The 19,770-nt window shown below is 51.7% G+C and overlaps 1 protein-coding gene and 1 long non-coding RNA gene across 4 annotated transcripts in view; one reads left to right on the top strand and one right to left on the bottom strand.

Moving 5' to 3' along the window:
- Window positions 1–1,355: 1,355 nt before the first annotated feature.
- On the bottom strand, window positions 1,356–8,239 carry LOC142913271 (uncharacterized). Of its 2 annotated transcripts, XR_012934593.1 has the most exons (4): window positions 8,072–8,239; window positions 5,019–5,150; window positions 4,496–4,688; window positions 1,356–2,081 (listed from the first exon to the last, which is right to left on the bottom strand). It is a non-coding gene; the product is annotated as an uncharacterized LOC142913271 (long non-coding RNA). The 2 variants fall into 2 exon arrangements; XR_012934592.1 differs by lacking the exon at window positions 1,356–2,081 and having other exon boundaries at window positions 4,334–4,688; window positions 8,072–8,238.
- A 466-nt stretch (window positions 8,240–8,705) lies between these two features.
- Window positions 8,706–19,770, top strand: part of LOC142913270 (uncharacterized) — a 63,302-nt gene continuing 52,237 nt past the window's right edge. Inside the window, exons 1-2 of one of the 2 annotated variants that reach the window (XM_076060808.1) lie at window positions 8,706–8,871; window positions 11,497–11,654. The gene's annotated coding sequence lies outside the window, so the exon portion shown is untranslated. The remainder of the gene's footprint in view (window positions 8,872–11,496; window positions 11,655–19,770) is intronic. The other variant, XM_076060807.1, reaches the window with a different exon arrangement.

The following is a 19,770-nucleotide window of genomic DNA, read 5'->3' as shown; positions in this document are numbered from 1 at the left end:
ACCCAAAGAGCGGCCGTCAATCTTGACTTCAAGTCAAGATTTGACGGCCACTGCGTGGCGCGCTTTCAGATGCGCTCCAGCAGCCGTCTGGAACGCTCTTCCTTCTGACATTCATTAAGTCGCTGGAGCTATGCGCTTTTGAATGAAGATTTGACTACGGAACTACCTATCGTACCCTTTGGTTCTTTCGGTAAAAAAAACAAAACAAAAATAGATCACGACGTTCCGATCGCAGCAACAAGCGACCGTCTTCACAGTCACTTTACCGGAAGAACCAAAGAGCGTGGATCCCTGCAGTCACGAAAGCTTCAAATCAGGATTGACGACTTTGTGTGTTCAGTTTGTCGTCCTTCCCCAGCACCTCCGATGAGCACGGTTGGCTACGTACGGCGCGTAAGAAGTTCAACGTACGTACGCAATGAGGGGGTGCTTCTTTTATTAACACGCGGCACAGCGCGGGCCAACCTCATCTTCTCATTCTGAGCGCGGCGTCTCCGCCGGCCACACGCACGGTCGGTCACGCGGCGCCGTTCCACCCGTCCGCTCTCGGCTTCGCCGCTGGCCGGCGGCGTGCCGGGAAGGGCGGCGACGGAACCCCCGCAGGAGATCTTCCGCGCGCGGCCACACGACGGAGAGAGACGACGGCGAGCGGCGACGCAGCCCGGGACCCAAGGCTCCACGCGCGAGCCCCGAGTCCTCCTCCGCCCACCGCTTCTGTCGCCGCAAGGTGCGGCTAGGCTCCGCCTCTGGCCACGCCCTATCGCGGAACCTTCCAGAGGGTTCCCGGCGAGCCCCGCCCATTTACCCTTGGCCTAGATACCTCTCCCTTTCGGATTGGATGTTGCTTTAGCGGTGCCTGTACCCGTGCTTCCGTTTTCTAACCAACAGGTGTCATCATGTCATTACATCACCCCCCCCCCACCCCCCCCCGTAATAAAAAAACATGTAGCCTTCCTGGCTAATATCTTGTTTGGTTCTTTCGGTAAAGTCACCACGTAGAATGAGAATAAAATAATAAAATAAAACAATAAAATTCTCACGACGTTTCGGCCACAACACAAGTGGCCTTCTTCAGGTGAAAGGAACAAACCTGTCGGGACGACAGAGCTACAATAAATGACGGAGCTTCAATAATGAAGCTCTGAAGAAGGCCACCTGCGTTGTGGCCGAAACGTCGTGAGAATTTTATTGTTTTATTTTATTATTTTATTCTCATTCTACGCGGTGACTTTACTGAAAGAACCAAAGAAGATGAATCCTTACAGTCACGAAAGGTTTAAATCGAAATTTTCCTGGCTAATACTCAAATAACAGGTAAGTGCGCCCATGTGCAGGATAACAACAACAACAATATCTATAAAAGCAGGACTCCAGTTATTTTCCTTAAAAAGGCAGAACAATCCGCAGGAACAACACCTAAAGACGAGGGAACAAGGAGCGAAGGGAACATTTACGAAAGGGAACAAGACTTAGGAAAACGAACAGAACAGAACTGAACAACAACCACAACCTCTCCGCCATTCCCGACCAATACCCAGAATATGGAATCAACGGAATCGCAAGCATTTGGACCGAGTTAACCTCGACCAGAACTGAACAACAACAACAACAACCACAACCTCTCCGCCATTCCCCGACCAATACCCAGAATATGGAATCAACGGAATCGCAAGCATTTGGACCGAGTTAACCTCGGCCAGAACTGAACAACAACAACAACAACCACAACCTCTCCGCCATTCCCGAGCAAATACCCAGAATCAGGAATCAACGGAATCGCAAGCGTTTGGACCGAGTTCGCGACGCCGAGTTCCGTTGACGGGGGACGGGTCTTCCGCCCCTGCTCGGGCGGTGCGCGTGCCACGAGAACGGCCGGAGACACACGGGGTGCAACGCAGGAGGCACGGGTGCAGCAGGAGGCACGGGTGCAGCAGGAGGCACGGGTGCAGCAGGCTCGGCGGCAGCAGCCACCTCCCTCGGTCCCGGCGAGGCTTCGATGCGACGGGCGGCACGGCGCGATCCTTCCGACGCACGCCGTCTGAACGCACACGCCATCCCCGGCTCGCCGGACGCACTGGACGCTGGCGGACCAATTTTCGGAGACGGGGGAAGAGGCAATCCGTGGCAGGACAAACGGCTTCGGCCGAGACGGACGGACGAACCAACGGCGAAGACCCAGCCGGAAACGCGCAAACTGCGGCCGCTTAACCTCGGCCACTTCCACGGGCTCTTGCCGGGGGGCTGATGCAGCTTAGGGGACGTAACCAACCGGCACCCGCAGGCAACGTAACCATGCTCCGTCACCGATGGGCCATGCTAGCACGTGATCCCGTTTCCCCGCAATACGTTCATTACTCTTTGGTTCTATTCGGTAAAGTCATGTATTTTTACCTGCGTGGTGACTTTACCGAATAGAACCAAAGAGTATGGATCCTTGCAGTCACGAAAGCTTCAAATCTAGAATACGTTCGTTGTTTCGCCCGTCTTTGGCGGCGTTAAATTTTGCCGCCTCCCGAGCCGTGGAAATGCATTGCGGGGTAATTTTCACATGCTCTGGGCAACTTGGATTTCCCCTTAGCCAGTGGCAAACCCAATTGGGCATCTACAGGGGGTACATTCTGCCTCCCATACATGAGAAAAAATGGTGAAAATCCCGTGGAAGTATGAGGGGCCATCCTATATGCAGCTAGTACACTCGGAACATGCAAATCCCAGTCCGTTTGCGCCGCGTCAATCGCCTGACAGAGCATGGAGGTCAGAGTTCTATTCAGGCGCTCCACCATCCCATCTGTCTGGGGGTGGTACGGCGACGTTTTAATTATCTTAGCACCTAAAGCGTCGCAAACCTCGCGCAGCAGTTTAGATGAGAAATTCAAAATTATCCTGTATCTAAATCACAACAGTGTTTGTGTTCATCATCAAGTGCAGCAAACGATTTTCATCCACAGACGTCACTTATGCTCAGACGGCCTAAGCACAGCTCAATGGGGAACCAAATGAAGACGTGTATTTGTTATTGTGGCCATGCACTCTAAACTACGGACCACACAGTAAACCGCTGTGGTCTGCGCCCCTTCAACGCAGGAGAAATATCAAAACTAAACCACCTCTCTCCTGAAGCCCTCTCGCGAAGACCAGCAAGCCTCAGCGTCGGCATTTAGCTGCTGAGCACATCGCTGGTGCCGTCGCGCGCGAGAATGGAATTTCGGAATTGCTCGGATTTCGCACGATTCAGGAAAAATGACCCACTCTCAGAAAGATCCTCAAAACTCGGGACGGACGGCAGCCAGGCGCGGTTCGTCCACCAGGGGGCGACAGGGGCGCTGACGAATGTAACTCCGGCCCCACGGGGTTCAAATTTGAGTGCGACAGCCACCGCAGTTGCCACAGCTCATCTGCAACGCGTCGTGAGACAAAGGCAAAGGCGCAGCTCTGCAACGTGTCGCTTGTGCCACGGCCCCCCGGGTGGGACGGACCTCCAACAGAAGATGCTGCGGTGAGCTCCTCTCGAGGGGCATCTGGGCCCTACACTTCCAAGCTATCCATCTGCTTGTTGAAATAGGCGAGAGTGCCCACACTTTACCCCACCACCACCACACGTGCGTCCTGACGATCGACTGCCCATTATGACTGCTTTGACTGCGATCACACCACAGACGCTTTCCAAAAGATCACGGCCGTGCGTCGTTTCTTCGGTATTGACGAGCAAAGCGAGCGGACGATACTGCGTCGCGAGGCAGTGAACCCCTTTCACCTTGCCTCGGCTGTGAAGCCCTTCCGTTTGATTTAATCTCGCACGACCTGAGGAATGCGAAATTAATTTCAGATTTGTTTCCACGAGGAACACATCGGTGGTGGTGGTGGTGGAGGGGTTTGTGATGCCGGCTGTCCAGGATTATAACTCATGCTGGGCGACCACTACGACACTGACGTTTAATGGCCAAAACAATAAACATTTGATATAAAATACCCAACATGATATATGGGTGGTTGAGTGTCTGGGTGAGTGGGTGGGTGGGTAAGTTGTTGGGTGAGTGGGTGGGTGGATGAGTGAATGGGTGGATGAGTCAGTGGGTGAGTCGCCGGGTGAGTTGGTGAGCGGACAAGTGAGTGGCTAGATGAGGATGCTAATCTATGGGTCTCTTTGTGAATCTACCCCTTACAAATTTGTCCTCCTTCCGTACCCCTCACATCATCTCCCACGTGGCAAGTCCGATAAGACTCGATCTATAATCTCAATGGCATTTTTATGTGTATATCCCTCTGATCTCTCCGGCCTTGCCCCATCCCTCCCCCATCGTCCCTGCCTCTCCCCCCCATCTCCCCCGCCTCTCTATCCCTCCTCTCTCTGTCTCTCCTCTCTGTGTCTCTCGCTCTGCCTTCGACCTGTCTCTCTCCACCCACCCCTCCCGCGACTTTCCTTCTGGCCCCCTCTCGCTCCCACCTGGCCCTGTCCGCGTCCTGCCTCTGCTCCTCCCTCTTGCCCTCGGCCCACCTCACTGCACGCTCTCCCCTCTGGGCGTCTTGATGTCCGTCATCTCTCCCTTCTTGCTCTTCCGTAATTTGAGGCTCCTCCTCTCTGCCCTGACTTCTTTTCCCTCCTCGCTCTCCTCTCCCTTCCCGCTCCATCGGAGCTCTTCGGTCGCTCTCCTCGTTCCCGAGCGACGGTGGCCGTGCGGGGAGCAAACCTGTAACGTCACAACCATCACCGCCGTCAGCATCACCTCTAACACCGTCACCAACGCCATCAGCGTCACCAACGCCATCACCTCCAACACCGTCACCTCCATCAGCACCATCAACAACAACAAGCGGCAGGCTACGTGCATATTCTTTGGATCTTTCGGTAAAGTCACGTAGATAAGTGACTTACCGTAAGACCCAAAGAATATGAATTCCTGCAGTCACAAAAGCTCTAAGTCACGGCTATAAGTGCACTTGAAGGTCACGTGAAGTGTCGAACGCCTGGTGCTGGCAGGAGGTCAAGGGACAGACCCAGGTGCCACGGGTCGACTCACTGAGCCTGCTGCCGCTCCTCTGCACTCCGTTGTTGCAGGAGGGCGACTGCCTCAAACTGCCCAGTAGCAGCGTCCTTCACGAGCCTCCTCCACTGACTCTGAAGATGGTCCACACAAACTCCACTCACTCATCTGTAGAACAGGGGGAGATCACACAAACTCCACTCACTCATCTGTAGAACAGGGGGAGATCACACAAACTCCACTCACTCATCTGTAGGACAGGGGGAGATCACACAAACTCCACTCACTCACTCACTTTGTAGAACAGAGTGAGATCATACAAACTCCACTCACTCAATCTGTAGAACAGGGGGAGATTATACAAACTCCATTCACTCACTCTGTAGAACAGGGGGAGATCACACAAACTCCACTCACTCATCTGTAGAACAGGGGGAGATCACACAAACTCCACTCACTCATCTGTAGAATAGGGGGAGATCACACAAACTCCACTCACTCATCTGTAGGACAGGGGGAGATCACACAAACTCCACTCATCTGTAGAACAGGGGGAGATCACACAATCTCCACTCACTCATCTGTAGAACAGGGGGAGATCACACAAACTCCAGTCACTCATCTGCAGAACAGGGGGAGATCACACAAACTCCACTCACTCATCTGTAGAACAGGGGGAGATCACACAAACTCCACGCACTCATCTGAAGAACAGGGGGAGATCACACAAACTCCACTCACTCATCTGTAGAACAGGGGGAGATCACACAAACTCCACTCACTCATCTGTAGAACAGGGGGAGATCACACAAACTCCACTCACTCTGTAGAACAGGGGGAGATCACACAAACTCCACTCACTCACTCTGTAGAACAGGGGGAGATCACACAAACTCTACTCACTCATCTGTAGAACAGGGGGAGATCACACAAACTCCACTCACTCATCTGTAGACCAGGGGGAGATCACACAAACTCCACTCACTCATCTGTAGAACAGGGGGAGATCACACAAACTCCACTCACTCATCTGTAGAACAGGGGGAGATCACACAAACTCCAGTCACTCATCTGTAGAACAGGGGGAGATCACACAAACTCCACTCACTCACTCTGCAGAACAGGGCGAGATCACACAAACTCCACTCACTCACTCTGTAGAACAGGGGGAGATCACACAAACTCCAGTCACTCATCTGTAGAACAGGGGTAGATCACACAAACTCCACTCACTCATCTGTAGAACAGGGGGAGATCATACAAACTCCATTCACTCATCTGTAGAACAGGGGGAGATCATACAAACTCCACTCACTCATCTGTAGAACAGGGGGAGATCATACAAACTCCATTCACTCATCTATAGAACAGGGGGAGATCATACAAACTCCACTCACTCATCTGTAGAACAGGGGGAGATCACACAAACTCCACTCACTCACTCTGTAGAACAGGGGGAGATCACACAAACTCCACTCACTCTGTAGAACAGGGGGAGATCACACAAACTCCACTCACTCACTCTGTAGAACAGGGGGAGATCACACAAACTCCACTCACTCTGTAGAACAGGGGGAGATCACACAAACTCCACTCACTCACTCTGTAGAACAGGGGGAGATCACACAAACTCCACTCACTCTGTAGAACAGGGGGAGATCACACAAACTCCACTCTGTATAACAGGGGGAGATCACACAAACTCCACTCACTCACTCTGTAGAACAGGGGGAGAATCACACAAACTCCACTCACTCATCTGTAGAACAGGGGGAGATCACACAAACTCCACTCACATCAGCTAAGCCACGGATTATTAAATGCGAATTATAACTATCATTTGCATTATCAGCTGCTGTGTTGACCAACTATTCGAGCGAAACCATCAATAAAACGCAGACACACACCACACACACAGTCACACACCACAACAACAACAACAACCGCCATTCGCCACTAAGTGGCGGTGACGTCACCACGACGCTTGTGCCAGGCTATGTGCACCCTGAGGCCACGTGAAGTGTCGAATGCCCGCTGGCAGGAGGTCACGGGGCAGACCCACACACAGTCACACACCACACACAGTCAGACACACACCACACACACACCACACACAGTCACACACCACACACACACAGTCACACACCACACACACACAGTCACACACACCACAGACACATCACACACACCACACACACCACACACACCACAGAAACATCACACACAGTTACACACCACATACACAGTCACACATCACACACACACCACACACAGTCACACACCACACACAGTCACACACACCACAGACACATCACACACACCACACACAGTCACACACCACACACACACAGTCACACGCCACACACACAGTCACACACACCACACACACAGTCACACACCACACACACAGTCACACACATCACACACACACCACAGACACATCACACATACACACCACACACACACCACACACCACACACAGTCACACACATCACACACACACCACACACACAGTCACATCACACACACACCACACACACCACACACACAGACACCACACACACACCACACAGTCACACACACCACACACACAGTCACACACACACCCCACACATACACCACACACACACCACACACAGACACCACACACTCACAGACACCACACACACACCACACACACACCACACACACAGACCACACACACCACACACACAGACCACACACACACACACCACACACACAGTCACACACACACCACACACACACCACACACCACACACACATCACACACACACCACAGACACATCACACACACACACCACACACCACACACACACCACACACACACACTACACACACACCACACACCACACACAGTCACACACACCACACACACACCACACACAGTCACACACACCACACACACACCACACACACACACCACACACACAGTCACACACACACCACACACACACCACACACACACCACACACATCACACCACACACACCACACACACAGTCACCGACCAGTTCTAGGCCCGCCCCAGGCTCTATCCACGTGGGTGACCCACTCGGCCCCCACACTCACCCCCAGCGAGGCGTCTTTGTCCTTGGGTGTGCACACGTGGAACGGCGCCTCTACTGCTGCTGTTGTTGTTTCTGCTGTTGTTATCGTTGCTGTTACACCTCCCAGCGGGTTGATTGTCTCACGTGTCACGTGCCCTTCAAGACTCGCGGGACATCTTCCGGAAGACTCTTCCGGCCGTCTTAAGCATGGCGCGGGACATCTTCCGGAAGACTCTTCCGGCCGTCTCAAGCGTGGCGCGGGACATCTTCCGGAAGACTCTTCCGGCCAGTCTCAAGCGTGGCGCGGGACATCTTCCGGAAGACTCTTCCGGCCAGTCTCAAGCGTGGCGCGGGACATCTTCCGGAAGACTCTTCCGGCCGTTTCACGCGTGGCGCGGGACATCTTCCGGAAGACTCTTCCGGCCAGTCTCAAGCGTGGCGCGGGACATCTTCCGGAAGACTCTGCCGGCCGTCTCAAGCGTGGCGCGGAACATCTTCCGGAAGACTCTTCCGGCCGTCTCACGCGTGGTGAGCGACATCTTCCGGAAGAATCTTCCGGCCCGTCTCAAGCAGTGGCGCGGGACATCTTCCGGAAGACTCTTCCGGCCGTCTCAAGCGTGGCGCGCGACATCTTCCGGAAGACTCTTCCGGCCGTCTCACGCGTGGCGCGGGACATCTTCCGGAAGACTCTTCCGCCCTGCGAATGCGTCACGTGATCACAGCCGCGCGCAGTCGCCTGTCCGTGTTAGCGGCACGAAACGTCGGACCTCCTGCACTCACTCCACACGAGGACATTGTTTAGTGTATAAACACACCACGACGGTGAGTGGGTGGGTGGGGGGGTGAGGGGGTGAGTGAGGGGGTGAGGGGGTGAGTGAGGGGGTGAGTGAGGGGGTGACTGAGGGGGTTGGTGAGGGGGTGAGTGAGGGGGTTGGTGAGGGGGTGAGTGAGGGGATGAGTGAGGGGGTGACTGAGGGGGTTGGTGAGGGGGTGAGTGAGGGGGTTGGTGAGGGGGTGAGTGAGGGGGTTGGTGAGGGGGTTGGTGAGGGGGTGAGTGAGTGAGGGGATTGGTGAGGGGGTGAGTGAGGGGGTGAGTGAGTGAGGGGGTGACTGAGGGGGTTGGTGAGGGGGTGAGTGAGGGGGTTGGTGAGGGGGTGAGTGAGTGAGGGGATTGGTGAGGGGGTGAGTGAGGGGGTGAGTGAGGGGTGGGTGAGTGAGGGGGTGAGTAAGGGGGTTGGTGAGGGGGTGAGTGAGTGAGGGGATTGGTGAGGGGGTGAGTGAGGGGGTGAGTAAGGGGGTTGGTGAGGGGGTGAGTGAGTGAGGGGATTGGTGAGGGGGTGAGTGAGGGGGTGAGTGAGGGGTGGGTGAGTGAGGGGGTGAGTAAGGCGGTTGGTGAGGGGGTGAGTGAGTGAGGGGATTGGTGAGGGGGTGAGTGAGGGGGTGAGGGGGTTGGTGAAGGGGTGAGTGAGTGAGGGGGTGAGTGAGGGGGTGAGTGAGTGAGGGGGTGAGTGAGGGGGTGAGTGAGGGGGTTGGTGAGGGGATGAATGAGGGGGTGAGTAGGTGAGGGGGTAGGTGAGTGAGGGGGTTGGTGAGGGGGTGAGTGAGTGAGGGGGTTGGTGAGGGGGTGAGTGAGGGGGTGAGTGAGGGGGTTGGTGAGGGGGTGAGTGAGGGGGTGAGTGAGGGGGTTGGTGAAGGGGTGAGTGAGTGAGGGGGTTGGTGAGGGGGTGAGTGAGGGGGTGGGTGAGGGGGTGAGTGAGTGAGGGGGTGGGTGAGTGAGGGGTTTAGTGAGGGGGTGAGTGAGTGAGGGGGTGAGTGAGGGGGTTGGTGAGGGGGTGAGTGAGGGGGTGAGTGAGGGGGTGAGTGAGTGAGTGAGGGGGTGAGTGAGTGAGTGAGGGGGTTGGTGAGGGGGTGAGTGAGTGAGGGGGTGGGTGAGTGAGGGGGTTTAGTGAGGGGGTGAGTGAGTGGATGGGTGAGTGAGTGGGGGGGTTGGTGAGGGGTGAGTGAGGGGGTTGGTGAGGGGGTGAGTGAGGGGGTGAGTGGATGGGTGAGTGAGTGGGGGCTAATGCCCCACTCGCCACTCCCCATTAGGTGGGGGCCGATGCCCTCCCCCCCACCCGCCATTTGGGGGGGGGAGGGTCAATGACGTCATCCCCCCACTCGCGCTTTAACCGCGCGGATGACGTAATGGTTTGACTGACGGCTGCTCAGAGTTAATTAAAAACTCCTACTAAGCCCTTGTGTCAACAAGCCAACGGCGGCCGAATAGATCAATAATTAATAATTAATTAATTGCGCGCGCGCACTGACCGCTGTCCCACCGCTCTTCACACATACACAGACACACAGACACACACACAGACACACAAACAAAGACAAAGATCCCCCATATAGCCTTAACAGACTGTAGGGGCAAGTGCTGTTAGCGAGCACCTATGAAGGCCGGAACGGTACACGAGGGGGTGGGTGGCCAGCACCACGCCCGACCGCCTTTGTCTCCCCAGTCGCGATGTTTACACACCGCACCAGGTACTCATTTGAGGCTGAGTCGACCTAGGGGAGGCCCGGGACCGGTTCAGATAATCGTCACTGGTGTTGGCCGTGAGCGGGAATCGAACCCGGGTCGCCAGGTTCATAGCGCAGCGTAGCGCTAACCGCTACACTATCGCTCCCCACACACAGTACACACACAGTCACACACACACAGTCACATACACAGACACACAGACACACACACACAGACACACAGACAGACACATACACACAGACACACAGACAGACACACAGACACACACACAGACACAGACACACAGACAGACACATACACACAGACACACAGACAGACACACAGACACACACACACAGACACACACACAGACAGACACACACACAGACAGACACACACACAGACACACACAGACACACACACACAGACACACACACAGACAGACACACATACAGACAGACACACACACAGACACACACAGACACACACACATACACACACAGACACACACACACAGACACACACACAGACACAGACACACACACAGACAGACACACACACAGACACACACACAGACACACACACACACACAGACACACACACATACACACACAGACACACACACAGACACACACACAGACAGACACACACAGACAGACACACACACACAGACACACAGACACACACACACACAGACAGACACACACACAGACAGACACACACACACAGACACACACACAGACAGACACACACACACAGACACACACACAGACAGACACACACACAGACACACACACAGACACACAGACACACACACACAGACACACACAGACACACAGACACACACACAGACACCACGTGCACCACGTGTCACAACGTCAGTCTGTGCTAAGGGCTTCATTATTGAAGCTCCGTCATTAATTGAAGCTCTGTCGTCCCGACAGGTTTGTTCCTTTCACCTGAAGAAGGCCGCTTGTGTCGTGGCCGAAACGTCGTGAGAATTTTATTGTGTTTTATTTTATTATTTTATCATTCTCATTCTACGTGGTGGTGGTGACTTTAATACCGAAAGAACCAAAGAAGATACTCTACGGGTCTCTGTGTGAGTCACTGGGTCTCTATGTGAGTCTGTGGGTCTCTGTGTGAGTCTATGGGTCTCTGTGTGAGTAGTCTATGGGTCTCTGTGTGAGTAGTCTATGGGTCTCTGTGTGAGTTTATGGGACTTTGTGTGAGTAGTCTATGGGTCTTTGTGTGAGTAGTCTATGGGTCTTTGTGTGAGTCAATGGGTCTCTGTGTGAGTAGTCTATGGGTCTCTGTGTGAGTCTAATTTTCTCTGTGTGAGTAGTCTGTGGGTCTCTGTGTGAGTCAATGGGTCTCTGTGTGAGTAGTCTGTGGGTCTCTGTGTGAGTAGTCTATGGGTCTCTGTGTGAGTCTAATTTTCTCTGTGTGAGTAGTCTGTGGGTCTCTGTGTGAGTCAGTGGGTCTCTGTGTGAGTTTATGGGTCTTTGTGTGAGTAGTCTATGGGTCTTTGTGTGAGTCTATGGGTCTCTATGCGAGTCAGTGGGTCTCTGTGTGAGTCAGTGGGTCTCTGTGTGAGTCTGTGGGTCTCTGTGTGAGTCTGGGTCTCTGTGTGAGTAGTCTATGGGTCTCTGTGTGAGTCTGTGGATCTCTGTGTGAGTAGTCTATGGGTCTCTGTGTGAGTTTTTGGGACTTTGTGTGAGTAGTCTATGGGTCTCTGTGTGAGTTTATGGGACTTTGTGTCATTAGTCTATGGGTCTTTGTGTGAGTCTATGGGTCTCTATGCGAGTCAATGGGTCTCTGTGTGAGTCTAATTTTCTCTGTGTGAGTCTAATTTTCTCTGTGTGAGTCTAATAATATCTGTGTGAGTCTGTGGATCTCTGTGTGAGTAGTCTATGGGTCTCTGTGTGAGTTTATGGGACTTTGTGTGAGTAGTCTATGGGTCTTTGTATGAGTCTACGGGTATCTGTGTGAGTCTAATTTTCTCTGTGTGAGTCTGTGGATCTTTGTGTGAGTAGTCTATGGGTCTCTGTGTGAGTCAATGGGTCTCTATGCGAGTCAGTGGGTCTCTGTGTGAGTCTGTGGATCTCTGTGTGCGTAGTCTATGGGTCTCTGTGTGAGTCTGTGGATCTCTGTGTGGTGAGTCTATGGGTCTCTGTGTGTGTAGTCTATGGGTCTCTGTGTGAGTAGTCTATGGGTCTCTGTGTGAGTAGTCTATGGGTCTCTGTGTGAGTAGTCTATGGGTCTCTGTGTGAGTAGTCTGTGGGTCTCTGTGTGAGTAGTCTATGGGTCTCTGTGTGAGTCTAATTTTCTCTGTGTGAGTAGTCTGTGGGTCTCTGTGTGAGTCAGTGGGTCTCTGTGTGAGTTTATGGGTCTTTGTGTGAGTAGTCTATGGGTCTTTGTGTGAGTCTACGGGTCTCTGTGTGAGTCTGGGTCTCTGTGTGAGTAGTCTATGGGTCTCTGTGTGAGTTTATGGGACTTTGTGTGAGTAGTCTATGGGTCTTTGTGTGAGTCTACGGGTATCTGTGTGAGTCTAATTTTCTCTGTGTGAGTCTGTGGATCTTTGTGTGAGTAGTCTATGGGTCTCTGTGTGAGTCAATGGGTCTCTATGCGAGTCAGTGGGTCTCTGTGTGAGTCTGTGGATCTCTGTGTGCGTAGTCTATGGGTCTCTGTGTGAGTCTGTGGATCTCTGTGTGGTGAGTCTATGGGTCTCTGTGTGTGTAGTCTATGGGTCTCTGTGTGAGTAGTCTATGGGTCTCTGTGTGAGTAGTCTATGGGTCTCTGTGTGAGTAGTCTATGGGTCTCTGTGTGAGTCAATGGGTCTCTGTGTGAGTAGTCTGTGGGTCTCTGTGTGAGTAGTCTATGGGTCTCTGTGTGAGTCTAATTTTCTCTGTGTGAGTAGTCTGTGGGTCTCTGTGTGAGTCAGTGGGTCTCTGTGTGAGTTTATGGGTCTTTGTGTGAGTAGTCTATGGGTCTTTGTGTGAGTCTATGGGTCTCTATGCGAGTCAGTGGGTCTCTGTGTGAGTCAGTGGGTCTCTGTGTGAGTCTGTGGGTCTCTGTGTGAGTCTGGGTCTCTGTGTGAGTAGTCTATGGGTCTCTGTGTGAGTCTGTGGATCTCTGTGTGAGTAGTCTATGGGTCTCTGTGTGAGTTTTTGGGACTTTGTGTGAGTAGTCTATGGGTCTCTGTGTGAGTTTATGGGACTTTGTGTCATTAGTCTATGGGTCTTTGTGTGAGTCTATGGGTCTCTATGCGAGTCAATGGGTCTCTGTGTGAGTCTAATTTTCTCTGTGTGAGTCTAATTTTCTCTGTGTGAGTCTAATAATCTCTGTGTGAGTCTGTGGATCTCTGTGTGAGTAGTCTATGGGTCTCTGTGTGAGTTTATGGGACTTTGTGTGAGTAGTCTATGGGTCTTTGTGTGAGTCTACGGGTATCTGTGTGAGTCTAATTTTCTCTGTGTGAGTCTGTGGATCTTTGTGTGAGTAGTCTATGGGTCTCTGTGTGAGTCAATGGGTCTCTATGCGAGTCAGTGGGTCTCTGTGTGAGTCTGTGGATCTCTGTGTGCGTAGTCTATGGGTCTCTGTGTGAGTCTGTGGATCTCTGTGTGGTGAGTCTATGGGTCTCTGTGTGTGTAGTCTATGGGTCTCTGTGTGAGTAGTCTATGGGTCTCTGTGTGAGTAGTCTATGGGTCTCTGTGTGAGTAGTCTATGGGTCTCTGTGTGAGTAGTCTGTGGGTCTCTGTGTGAGTAGTCTATGGGTCTCTGTGTGAGTCTAATTTTCTCTGTGTGAGTAGTCTGTGGGTCTCTGTGTGAGTCAGTGGGTCTCTGTGTGAGTTTATGGGTCTTTGTGTGAGTAGTCTATGGGTCTTTGTGTGAGTCTATGGGTCTCTGTGTGAGTCTGGGTCTCTGTGTGAGTAGTCTATGGGTCTCTGTGTGAGTTTATGGGACTTTGTGTGAGTAGTCTATGGGTCTTTGTGTGAGTCTACGGGTATCTGTGTGAGTCTAATTTTCTCTGTGTGAGTCTGTGGATCTTTGTGTGAGTAGTCTATGGGTCTCTGTGTGAGTCAATGGGTCTCTATGCGAGTCAGTGGGTCTCTGTGTGAGTCTGTGGATCTCTGTGTGCGTAGTCTATGGGTCTCTGTGTGAGTCTGTGGATCTCTGTGTGGTGAGTCTATGGGTCTCTGTGTGTGTAGTCTATGGGTCTCTGTGTGAGTAGTCTATGGGTCTCTGTGTGAGTAGTCTATGGGTCTCTGTGTGAGTAGTCTATGGGTCTCTGTGTGAGTAGTCTGTGGGTCTCTGTGTGAGTAGTCTATGGGTCTCTGTGTGAGTCTAATTTTCTCTGTGTGAGTAGTCTGTGGGTCTCTGTGTGAGTCAGTGGGTCTCTGTGTGAGTTTATGGGTCTTTGTGTGAGTAGTCTATGGGTCTTTGTGTGAGTCTATGGGTCTCTGTGTGAGTCTGGGTCTCTGTGTGAGTAGTCTATGGGTCTCTGTGTGAGTCTGTGGATCTCTGTGTGAGTAGTCTATGGGTCTCTGTGTGAGTTTTTGGGACTTTGTGTGAGTAGTCTATGGGTCTTTGTGTGAGTCTATGGGTATCTGTGTGAGTAGTCTATGGGTCTCTGTGTGAGTAGTCTATGGGTGTCTGTGTGATGAGTCTATGGGTCTCTGTGTGAGTCTAATAGTCTCTGTGTGAGTCTGTGGATCTCTGTGTGGTGAGTCTATGGGTCTCTGTGTGGTGAGTCTATGGATCTCTGTGTGAGTAGTCTATGGGTCTCTGTGTGATGAGTCTATGGGTCTCTGTGTGGTGAGTCTATGGGTCTCTGTGTGGTGAGTCTATGGGTCTCTGTGTGATGAGTCTGTGGGTCTCTGTGTGAGTAGTCTGTGGGTCTCTGTGTGATGAGTCTATGGGTCTCTGTGTGGTGAGTCTATGGGTCTCTGTGTGATGAGTCTATGGGTCTCTGTGTGAGTAGTCTGTGGGTCTCTGTGTGGTGAGTCTATGGGTCTCTGTGTGGTGAGTCTATGGGTCTCTGTGTGAGTAGTCTATGGGTCTCTGTGTGAGTAGTCTATGGGTCTCTGTGTGGTGAGTCTATGGGTCTCTGTGTAAGTAGTCTATGGGTCTCTGTGTGGTGAGTCTATGGGTCTCTGTGTGAGTAGTCTATGGGTCTCTGTGTGAGTAGTCTATGAGTCTCTGTGTGAGTAGTCTATGGGTGTCTGTGTGAGTAGTCTAGGGGTCTCTGTGTGGTGAGTCTATGGGTCTCTGTGTGGTGAGTCTATGGGTGTCTGTGTGGTGAGTCTATGGGTCTCTGTGTGGTGAGTCTATGGGTCTCTGTGTGACGAGTCTATGGGTCTCTGTGTGGTGAGTCTATGGGTCTCTGTGTGAGTAGTCTGTGGGTCTCTGTGTGAGTAGTCTATGGGTCTCTGTGTGGTGAGTCTATGGGTCTCTGTGTGGTGAATCTATGGGTCTCTGTGTGAGTAGTCTGTGGGTCTCTGTGTGAGTAGTCTATGGGTCTCTGCGTGGTGAGTCTATGGGTCTCTGTGTGGTGAGTCTATGGGTCTCTATGTGGTGAGTCTATGGGTCTCTGTGTGGTGAGTCTATGGATCTCTGTGTGGTGAGTCTATGGGTCTCTGTGTGAGTAGTCTATGGGTCTCTGTGTGAGTAGTCTATGGGTCTCTGTGTGAGTAGTCTATGAGTCTCTGTGTGAGTAGTCTATGGGTCTCTGTGTGAGTAGTCTATTGGTCTCTGTGTGGTGAGTCTATGGGTCTCTGTGTGAGTCTGTGGATCTCTGTGTGAGTAGTCTATGGGTCTCTGTGTGAGTTTTTGGGACTTTGTGTGAGTAGTCTATGGGTCTTTGTGTGAGTCAGTGGGTCTCTGTGTGAGTAGTCTATGGGTCTTTGTGTGAGTAGTCTATGGGTTTCTGTGTGAGTTTATGGGTCTTTGTGTGAGTAGTCTATGGGTCTCTGTGTGAGTTTATGGGTCTCTGTGTGAGTAGTCTATGGGTCTCTGTGTGAGTTTATGGGACTTTGTGTCATTAGTCTATGGGTCTTTGTGTGAGTCTATGGGTATCTGTGTTAGTCAATGGGTCTCTGTGTGAGTCAGTGGGTCTCTGTGTGAGTCTAATTTTCTCTGTGCGAGTCTGTGGATCTCTGTGTGAGTAGTCTATGGGTCTCTGTGTGAGTAGTCTATGGGTCTTTGTGTGAGTCTATGGGTCTCTATGCGAGTCAATGGGTCTCTGTGTGAGTCTAATTTTCTCTGTGTGAGTCTAATTTTCTCTGTGTGAGTCTAATAATCTCTGTGTGAGTCTTTGGATCTCTGTGTGAGTAGTCTATGGGTCTCTGTGTGAGTTTATGGGACTTGGTGTGAGTAGTCTATGGGTCTTTGTGTGAGTCTACGGGTATCTGTGTGAGTCTAATTTTCTCTGTGTGAGTCTGTGGATCTTTGTGTGAGTAGTCTATGGGTCTCTGTGTGAGTCAATGGGTCTCTATGCGAGTCAGTGGGTCTCTGTGTGAGTCTGTGGATCTCTGTGTGCGTAGTCTATGGGTCTCTGTGTGAGTCTGTGGATCTCTGTGTGGTGAGTCTATGGGTCTCTGTGTGCGTAGTCTATGGGTCTCTGTGTGAGTAGTCTATGGGTCTCTGTGTGAGTAGTCTATGGGTCTCTGTGTGAGTAGTCTATGGGTCTCTGTGTGAGTAGTCTATGGGTCTCTGTGTGGTGAGTCTATGGGTCTCTGTGTGAGTAGTCTATGGGTGTCTGTGTGAGTAGTCTAGGGGTCTCTGTGTGGTGAGTCTATGGGTCTCTGTGTGGTGAGTCTATGGGTGTCTGTGTGGTGAGTCTATGGGTCTCTGTGTGGTGAGTCTATGGGTCTCTGTGTGACGAGTCTATGGGTCTTTGTGTGGTGAGTCTATGGGTCTCTGTGTGAGTAGTCTGTGGGTCTCTGTGTGAGAAGTCTATGGGTCTCTGTGTGGTGAGTCTATGGGTCTCTGTGTGGTGAGTCTATGGGTCTCTGTGTGAGTAGTCTGTGGGTCTCTGTGTGAGTAGTCTATGGGTCTCTGCGTGGTGAGTCTATGGGTCTCTGTGTGGTGAGTCTATGGGTCTCTATGTGGTGAGTCTATGGGTCTCTGTGTGGTGAGTCTATGGATCTCTGTGTGGTGAGTCTATGGGTCTCTGTGTGAGTAGTCTATGGGTCTCTGTGTGAGTAGTCTATGGGTCTCTGTGTGAGTAGTCTATGAGTCTCTGTGTGAGTAGTCTATGGGTCTCTGTGTGAGTAGTCTATTGGTCTCTGTGTGGTGAGTCTATGGGTCTCTGTGTGAGTCTGTGGATCTCTGTGTGAGTAGTCTATGGGTCTCTGTGTGAGTTTTTGGGACTTTGTGTGAGTAGTCTATGGGTCTTTGTGTGAGTCAGTGGGTCTCTGTGTGAGTAGTCTATGGGTCTTTGTGTGAGTAGTCTATGGGTCTCTGTGTGAGTTTATGGGTCTTTGTGTGAGTAGTCTATGGGTCTCTGTGTGAGTTTATGGGTCTCTGTGTGAGTAGTCTATGGGTCTCTGTGTGAGTTTATGGGACTTTGTGTCATTAGTCTATGGGTCTTTGTGTGAGTCTATGGGTATCTGTGTTAGTCAATGGGTCTCTGTGTGAGTCAGTGGGTCTCTGTGTGAGTCTAATTTTCTCTGTGCGAGTCTGTGGATCTCTGTGTGAGTAGTCTATGGGTCTCTGTGTGAGTAGTCTATGGGTCTTTGTGTGAGTCTATGGGTCTCTATGCGAGTCAATGGGTCTCTGTGTGAGTCTAATTTTCTCTGTGTGAGTCTAATTTTCTCTGTGTGAGTCTAATAATCTCTGTGTGAGTCTTTGGATCTCTGTGTGAGTAGTCTATGGGTCTCTGTGTGAGTTTATGGGACTTGGTGTGAGTAGTCTATGGGTCTTTGTGTGAGTCTACGGGTATCTGTGTGAGTCTAATTTTCTCTGTGTGAGTCTGTGGATCTCTGTGTGCGTAGTCTATGGGTCTCTGTGTGAGTCTGTGGATCTCTGTGTGGTGAGTCTATGGGTCTCTGTGTGCGTAGTCTATGGGTCTCTGTGTGAGTAGTCTATGGGTCTCTGTGTGAGTAGTCTATGGGTCTCTGTGTGAGTAGTCTATGGGTCTCTGTGTGAGTAGTCTGTGGGTCTCTGTGTGAGTAGTCTATGGGTCTCTGTGTGAGTCTAATTTTCTCTGTGTGAGTAGTCTGTGGGTCTCTGTGTGAGTCAGTGGGTCTCTGTGTGAGTTTATGGGTCTTTGTGTGAGTAGTCTATGGGTCTTTGTGTGAGTCTATGGGTCTCTGTGTGAGTCTGGGTCTCTGTGTGAGTAGTCTATGGGTCTCTGTGTGAGTCTGTGGATCTCTGTGTGAGTAGTCTATGGGTCTCTGTGTGAGTTTTTGGGACTTTGTGTGAGTAGTCTATGGGTCTTTGTGTGAGTCTATGGGTATCTGTGTGAGTAGTCTATGGGTCTCTGTGTGAGTAGTCTATGGGTCTCTGTGTGAGTAGTCTGTGGGTCTCTGTGTGAGTAGTCTATGGGTCTCTGTGTGAGTCTAATTTTCTCTGTGTGAGTAGTCTGTGGGTCTCTGTGTGAGTCAGTGGGTCTCTGTGTGAGTTTATGGGTCTTTGTGTGAGTAGTCTATGGGTCTTTGTGTGAGTCTATGGGTCTCTGTGTGAGTCTGGGTCTCTGTGTGAGTAGTCTATGGGTCTCTGTGTGAGTCTGTGGATCTCTGTGTGAGTAGTCTATGGGTCTCTGTGTGAGTTTTTGGGACTTTGTGTGAGTAGTCTATGGGTCTTTGTGTGAGTCTATGGGTATCTGTGTGAGTAGTCTATGGGTCTCTGTGTGAGTAGTCTATGGGTGTCTGTGTGATGAGTCTATGGGTCTCTGTGTGAGTCTAATAGTCTCTGTGTGAGTCTGTGGATCTCTGTGTGTTGAGTCTATGGGTCTCTGTGTGGTGAGTCTATGGGTCTCTGTGTGAGTAGTCTATGGGTCTCTGTGTGATGAGTCTATGGGTCTCTGTGTGGTGAGTCTATGGGTCTCTGTGTGGTGAGTCTATGGGTCTCTGTGTGATGAGTCTGTGGGTCTCTGTGTGAGTAGTCTGTGGGTCTCTGTGTGATGAGTCTATGGGTCTCTGTGTGGTGAGTCTATGGGTCTCTGTGTGATGAGTCTATGGGTCTCTGTGTGAGTAGTCTGTGGGTCTCTGTGTGGT

This window comes from Petromyzon marinus, unplaced genomic scaffold, assembly GCF_048934315.1.
Source record: "Petromyzon marinus isolate PM22_M1 ecotype Great Lakes invasive population unplaced genomic scaffold, UKy_Petmar_22M1.pri1.0 PM_G_Scaffold_24, whole genome shotgun sequence".
Lineage (NCBI taxonomy): Eukaryota > Metazoa > Chordata > Hyperoartia > Petromyzontiformes > Petromyzontidae > Petromyzon > Petromyzon marinus.
The sequence above is the reverse complement of the archived record's forward strand: the minus strand, read 5'-3'. Positions and strand labels throughout refer to the sequence as shown.